We start from the raw sequence: 7,714 nt of genomic DNA, 5'->3' as shown, positions 1-7,714 counted from the left end.
GGCTGACTGGTACTGTCCAGGTCTCACAGTTTGTACTGTAGAAATAGTCTAGAGTTGCTATGTGATTATTACTGGAAAGAAATAAATTTTTGGCTCTATATTAATACTGAGTACCACTGCACACTTCCAGCTCTGCAAACAAATTGTGTCAAATGTATTTTCATAAAAATTTTGTTGCTTTCTATGGTTGTTTGTTGGTTATGGAATCTCTCGCTGTACATGCTATGAGCTGCCCTGAGCACAGGAGAATATCTATGCTGTCATAGTTTTATGGTATCTCTCTATACAGACTATGAGAAAACTTATGGTGGCCATATACGGGCAGATAAAGCTGCCGATATCGGTCGTTTGGACCGATTTGACAGCTTATCTGCCCGTGTATGGGGGCTTCCGACGGGTCTTCCCGATCGATATCTGGCCACGATATCGATCGGGAAGGTTGGATTTTTACCCGACCATACGGCCGAACGTTCGAATTACCCCCGATATAGCCATGCAGTTTAGTGGCATATCGGGGAAAGATCCGCTCGTTTGGCGATGTCACCAAACGAGCGGATCTTGGAGTCTATGGCCACCTTTAGGGGCTGTTCCTGCTGAATTGTGCTTAGTACAGGGGAATACCTATGCTGTCATAGTTTTATGGTATCTCTCTGTACAGACTATGAGCAAACTTAGGGGACTGTTCCTGCTGAATTGTGCTTGGTACAGGGGAATACCTATGCTACAGTTGTATGGTATCTCTCTGTACAGGCTATGAGCAAACTTTAGGGGGAGGTCATCCTGTTTAATTGGGTATAATAAAATGGAAAAATTATCTCTACAGCAGCACACTTTCAGGTACAGGTACAGGACTATGGTGTTTTATATTTGTCTCTCCCTTTAGGTTTGTTCTTTTGCATGAAATTCCAGCTTCCTGGACTCCATTCACTGTGGTAAGCAACTACTGTACTTGCAATCAAATGCCCCATGAACAATAACCCTTAATAGCAAATCGACTCAGATCATCCAACTTTGTCAGTTGGAAGGCCATTCTTGTGGTGCTTGAGTGGTTTGAATGATGGCCCAATGGTGTCACTGCATGGACTTGATACTTCAAAACTGGAAACCTCGTTTGTGTCATCTTTATGCCTTTGAAATAGTTGAACATCTAAGAGCAGTAGGTAACACAACATTTGCTACATCAATCAACCATAATCAGTTGAAATGTAGCCAAATAGTTCTATTGCCCCCCAACTACAAAATTGACCAAACACATCCATGTGCTTAAAGTAGGTTTCATGCCAACTGCCACTTTTATCCCATTAAAATGAAGACCAAATGTAAAACCCATATTATTTCTCATATATTTATATATTCTTATATAAAATATCCAGAGTCTAAAGCTGAGGGTGCAGGTAATAATGTTGTCAATGCAGCACTGGGAGTAATCACCTATGAAAAACCTATGAACCACATGATTGACAAAGTGCAGGAACTTGGTCTGAAAACTGGAATTTCATTAATTTGTCCACCCTGCTTCTCTATTTCCAAGGCAGTTTATGCAGAACAACCTGTAATTGTTGGCTAGACTGATCTAGCGTTGTCAAAACCGACCGGTCAAATGATGCAGGAGGAACAAATCTGCAGTTGTTTCAGTGTAGGCGATGTTATGATGCTGTGCCCCCTTCCTCCTCTAGCTTGCTGGTTTTGTTTCACAGAAACCAACAAACTATGGCCACTATACCCCAATATAGATTATTAGCCCAATAAATGGGGCCTGAGGTAAAACTATTCCATGCCTGTTTAAACAAAACAAAATGATGAATGCAGTCAATTAAGGAGAAGGGGGAATTCTCAGTCCATCAACCTACTGTATAATTAACATATTGTTAATAATAGCTGAAATGGTAATGGAGAAGTGTCCCCTATTTTTTGCTTTTCTTCGATTATCTTGTACTAACTAAGAGCTGGGTAAGTGTATGGGCTCTGCTATAAAGATAGCTAGAATTTAAGCCATAAAGCAGGGCAGGACTGCTGCTTACAATCGGGATCAGATAGGATCTGTTCCACTAGGGGAGAAGGCTCTGTTACTGTATACAGATAGCTAGAATCTCAGCCATAAAGCAGGGCAGGACTGCTGCTAACAATGGGGATCAGATAGGATCTGTGCAGCCACTGGGACAGATTGTTCTGTTATACAGATAGCTAGAATCTCAGCCATAAAGCAGGGCAGGACTGCTGCTTACAACGGGGATCAGATAGGATCTGTGCAGCCACTGGAACAGAATGCTCTGTTATACAGATAGCTAGAATCTCAGCTGCCATAAAGCAGGACAGGACTGCTGCTTACAATGGGGATCAGATAGGATCTGTGCAGCCACTGGGACAGAATGCTCTGTTATACAGATAGCTAGAATCTCAGCCATAAAGCAGGGCAGGACTGCTGCTTACAATGGGGATCAGATAGGATCTGTGCAGCCACTGGGATAGAATGTTCAGTTATACAGATAGCTAGAATCTCAGCTGCCATAAAGCAGGACATGACTGCTGCTTACAATGGGGATCAGATAGGATCTGTGCAGCCACTGGGACAGAATGCTCTGTTATACAGATAGCTAGAATCTCAGCCATAAAGCAGGGCAGGACTGCTACTTAGTTTCCTGCCTCCATTAAGGCTGTGTTGTTCTGATAAACAGGATCACAGCCTATGCTGGAAGTGTTTGGTTATACTCAGTATTTCTTATGCCATACCTTGGGTATGAGTAACCCGTTGTGCTGCGGGGAATGCCATAAGATGTGTTTCCTACTCCCAGTTGCAAAAAAAGTAGACATTTTTGACAAGCCTATAGCTTTAATATGTCATATGCTGTTGTTTTGCATGATCTAATGAACTAAATTATTCTCCAGCTCAAAACCTATTTTTTCCATAAATGATATTATTTGTACAGAGACCTGTAAATATATGTACATAGAGATGTGGGGCGCTGTGTGGAATAAACTGAGAAAATTTCATTTTGTTTTTATATCCACCTGGACTCTGATTGTACCTGAACGGGAAAATAAATTATGTGGTAATACAGAGGTTTGTTCCTTGGAGGGAAGGAGCAAGAAACTGTCATCATCACGAAATCTCTGTTTTGAAGGGAAAGCACCAGAACCAGAGAACAGAAAGGATTTTATTCACAAATAACTTTATAACCATTGAAAGTTGTGCATTGTGGGAGTTCAGGGCAGGGCTTGGCTGCTGTTGGAACACATGATACAGAATCTTCAGGTGATTGGCTGCTGTTCACATGATCACGTGGTTACCAGGAAGTTTGCTGCTGTTGCTATACAAAGCCATCAGGTGATTGGCTACAGAAAGTTTGTTGTTGTTGCTATACAATGCCATGTTATACAAAGGCCAATGTTAACCACACTGGCTGCTGCTACCAACTGGGAGCAAGGCTATTGCTGGTCATATCTCCATACTGTGAATAACACTGTGATATCAATCAATGCTTATACATTTCACCTGTTTTTTTATCTGTATCTGAAACCTTATACAACATTGAGTAAAGTTATGAATAGATAGAAATATATACGGAGATTATTCTCTGTTATTTATTATTTTTTACATGGTGTAACTGAAGATGGTGCAGGGGTCGTGTCCATAGCAGTGCCCCAATATAGTAATTCCATAATTATACAAATTTAAGGTCCCTATAACATTCTCACACCAAGGAGACCATTGCCTGGCCTGTATCGGAAGTAGGGTTGCCACCTTTCTGGAAAAAAATACCGGCCTTCCTATATATTTATCCTTTTTTCCCTATTAATAACATTGGGATCAGCCATCATTTTCCCTAATCGGAAGGTGGGGGGAAATTGCTTTAACTGGAGGGCCCCCACAGAAAACCAGAAGAATTTGCAATGTTGGAGTGGGGTAGGCTTGCCACCAAATGATGGTTGATCCCAATGTTATTAATAGGGAAAAAAGATAAATATATAGGAAGGCCAGTGATCCCAATGTTAATAGGGGAAAAAAGATAAATATATAGGAAGGCCAGTATGTTTTTCCAGAAAAGGTGGCAACCTTAACTGGGGGATGTGGGTCCACTGGGAATCTAAGAACAAGGGCCCCCACTGCTGAGGCCCAGTGTTGCACGTACGATTTTCCTCACCATTGTATCCCAGAATAACTCTGCTTCATTCCTCCTCTCACCGGAATTTCTCCTGTTGTCCCGGCGGGCCAGTCTAACCCTGAGAATTTGCAACATCCAATGCAGACTGTAACCTAGTCCAAATCAAACCCGACACTCCAGCACTCCAAGTAGGGTTACCACCTGGCCGTTATTTTACCAACCTCGCGGTAAAATACCTGCCAAGGCCTGGGCTGGTATTACACATTTATATATGTAGTTGATGGTAAATTTGTAATAGCCCTCACAAAAGCGCTAGGCTAGAGTTACCACCTGGGCATTAAAAATGAAGCTTGATGTTATTAATAGGAAAAATTGGCAAAAACATAGGAAGGCCGGTATTTTTTTCCAGAAAAGGTGGCAACCCTACCCTTGGCCCTCCCCCAATCCACTGGAAACGTGACTTTTTTCCACCTTGAGGTCAATACCGCGATGTGGCTCTGCCCCCTTTTACATTAAGGCCCGCCCCCACCACCCAGTAAAAAGTTTATGAAAAGGTGGCAACCATAACTCCCTACCCCCTTTGACAATGTGAAAAGGTTTACGGGTCTGTAAAATGAATCCACATAACAGTGAGGAGGCATTTATTAGCTCTACTCTCGGCCATGGGCCAATCCGGATTACTGCATGTAGTTCATTGTCATTTAAATAAATGAGAAATTTGGCCTGCACTGAGATTCAAAACAGGCCCTGACATTTACAGTACAAAGAAGCCTAGTAAATAGTCACTGTCTATGGCAGCCTAGAGAAGCCCCTTCTTTCTTGTATGAGAATTTGCCTCCCCTCGAATTGTACTGCCTGAGATATGAAATCATAACAAAATCACCCTTGCTATCCCTATGCATAATGGCTTGTGATCAGTTAAACATTTATTCATGAATAATTACATTTGCCGCAAGGACCGTGAGAACACAAAAACTACCGTTACAATCAATACAATAATACAATTATCTCCAAGAGGAGATTTCTTTTATCAATAATATCAAGGATTAAAACGCCTTTCATTTTCCGATTAAGAGGGAACTGAAAAAGTAGTTGGAAAAGATTATTTTGTGTGTATTTCATTCTTTGGAAGGCTTTACTAATGACAAGGCAGCACAGTTTTAAAAAAGATGCTGACCGGCCACATTTTCATACAAAGCTTTTCAAAGAATGAGAGGGAAAATGAAATTCCAATGCATTTCTTTTTCCATGAACATATCTCATTATCTGAATTGTATTGGATGGCTTTGATGTCCCCCATTTCAAAGAAAAGGCTTCTGATTGGTTCATTAGTGCTTTCCCAAAGGAAGCCAATTATTACTATAGTGAGTTTTGTTTATTTCTAACGCCCCCATGTGTTCATTCATTTCAATGCAGTAATGTCAGTATAAGGTGTTACAGTTCAGCGTATTGTTCATTCACCTAATCAAATAGTAATCTGTTCTATTTAGTTCGTTCATTTACACGTAACTGAAAGCATTTGCTCTCCCATCTGTTTTTGGGTTCTGCTTATAATAACCATGTAGCAGTAGTAGTCAGCCTTACTTTACATCCATATGAAATATTTTGGATTGCGTGAACAGGGTCGGACTGGGGGGCCGGGGCCCACCGGGACTACTGTCCAGGGCCCCCCCGACCCCCTCGACTCCCTACCGTGATGCGCACTGCACGCCTGCGTGACGGCATGGCTCGACGCTCCTTCTTGAAAGGCGGCGCTCAGAGCTCTGTATGTTGCTGCGCGCATGCGCAGATGGCGCAGCGCGGCGCCTAAAGAAATCTTTTTTTTTTAACAAAATGGTCGGGAGAGGGGTCTGGCCCGGCGGGGGCCCATTAAGGGTCGGGGCCCATTAAGGGTCGGGGCCCACCGGGTTTTTTCCCGGTTTCCCGCCGGGCCAGTCCGACACTGTGCGTGAACACTGCAAAATAAGCACCATTCTGGCACAAGGAACTTGTCACGGTCGGCACCCAACACCGGAACAAATGGCAAGCACCCTGGTCTCGGTTCGTGCTTCACCTGTAGCGTGACTGCCTTTGGCCTCGGGAGGAGCCCTCAGCTACTTGGATGCCACCAGGATTTAAAGGAGAAGGAAGCTACCTGGGCGCAAATCCCCTCCCCTGTGTTGCCCCCCCTCCCTCCTCCCCACTGACCTACCCGTCCCCCTGGGCAAATGCCCCTAACTTGTTACTCACCCCTCTGCCCAGGTCCAGTCCACGGAGTTCACAGGCGCCATCTTCTCCCACGCGGTCTTCTTCCTGCTTTGACCGGCGTCTTCTGGTGCATGCGCAGTAGGAACATTTACAGGTACGGATCTACTGCGCATGCTGCGAATGTCACAAAGCGCATGCGCAGAAGATCCGTACCTGTAAATGTTCCTACTGCGCATGCACCAGAAGACGCCGGTCAAAGCAGGAAGACCGTGTGGGAGAAGATGGCGCCTGTGAACTCCGTGGACAGGACCTGCGCAGAGGGGCGAGTAACAAGTTAGGGGCATTTGCCCAGGGGGAAAGGTAGGCCAGGGGGGAGGAGGGGCAACACAGGGGAGGAGTTTTGCGCCCAGGGGGTTTCCTTCTCCTTTAAGCGAAAGGCGCAAGGCTAGAGGTTCTGGATAGGCAGAGGGGCACGACTGTTAGCTAGGGTCTTTAGGCCGAAGGTCGTGGTACAAGATAATAGAGCAGTCAGATCAGGCCGGGGCAGGCAGAGAGTAACGTAGTCAGGCAGGCAAGGGTCAAACCAGGAAGTCAATCAGAGGGTTAAGCAGAAGAGGTAGTCGGTATTGAGGCAGGGGTCAAGATCCAGAGGTCAGAATAGTCAAAAGCCAGGCAGGGGTCACAACAGGAATCAAACAGGTTCAAAACAGAATAGCAAAAGCTCAGATAGCACCAGGAAAATACTCCTATCACGGGCAAGGTCCAGTAATCAAAATAGGCTATTTATACTTTTAAATTTCACGCCAATTGTAATTGTAATGACGCCAGCGCGCCTTTAAGAACCGCCGAGGCACGCGTCCTAAGAGTCCAGCGCCAGCGTGAGAGAGGAATCGGCACGGTGGGCCTTTCCCTGCTTATGGCGCGGCGGGCGTCCCAGCCGCACCGGGTAAGTCCTCACAGAACTATAGAGAGGAGTGGTACTCAAGAAGAACTTTGTCCTGTGAAGAAGCACCATTTTTCAAGTAGATTTCATAGGGTTTTAGTATAATCTAGTGGAAATAATTAATATACAGGTATGGGACCTATTATCCAGAATGCTCGGGACCTGGGGTTTTCTGGACAAACGGATCTTTCCCTAATTTTGCTTTGTGCGTTCCAGGAGGGTAACTTGTGCTCTACTATAATGCCTTCAGCACTGATGCCTGCGGAACTGCCAATCAAGCACCCTGCTACAATGTGGGGGATAGTTATAGAAAGTAGGCAAACCCTGTAGTGTGCAGCCAGATTTTATACAGTGCTGTTTATACAAGTAACATTGTATATATATTTCTCTCTTCCCATAACATAACTTATTAAACCAATGAGAGAGAGAGAGCTAAAGTCTTGTCATTAGCAGAATCTTGTTGCCATCTACTGGCGAGTCT

Source organism: Xenopus laevis, chromosome 9_10S, assembly GCF_017654675.1.
Source record: "Xenopus laevis strain J_2021 chromosome 9_10S, Xenopus_laevis_v10.1, whole genome shotgun sequence".
NCBI classification, from domain to species: domain Eukaryota; kingdom Metazoa; phylum Chordata; class Amphibia; order Anura; family Pipidae; genus Xenopus; species Xenopus laevis.
This window is presented reverse-complemented; position numbering follows the sequence as displayed.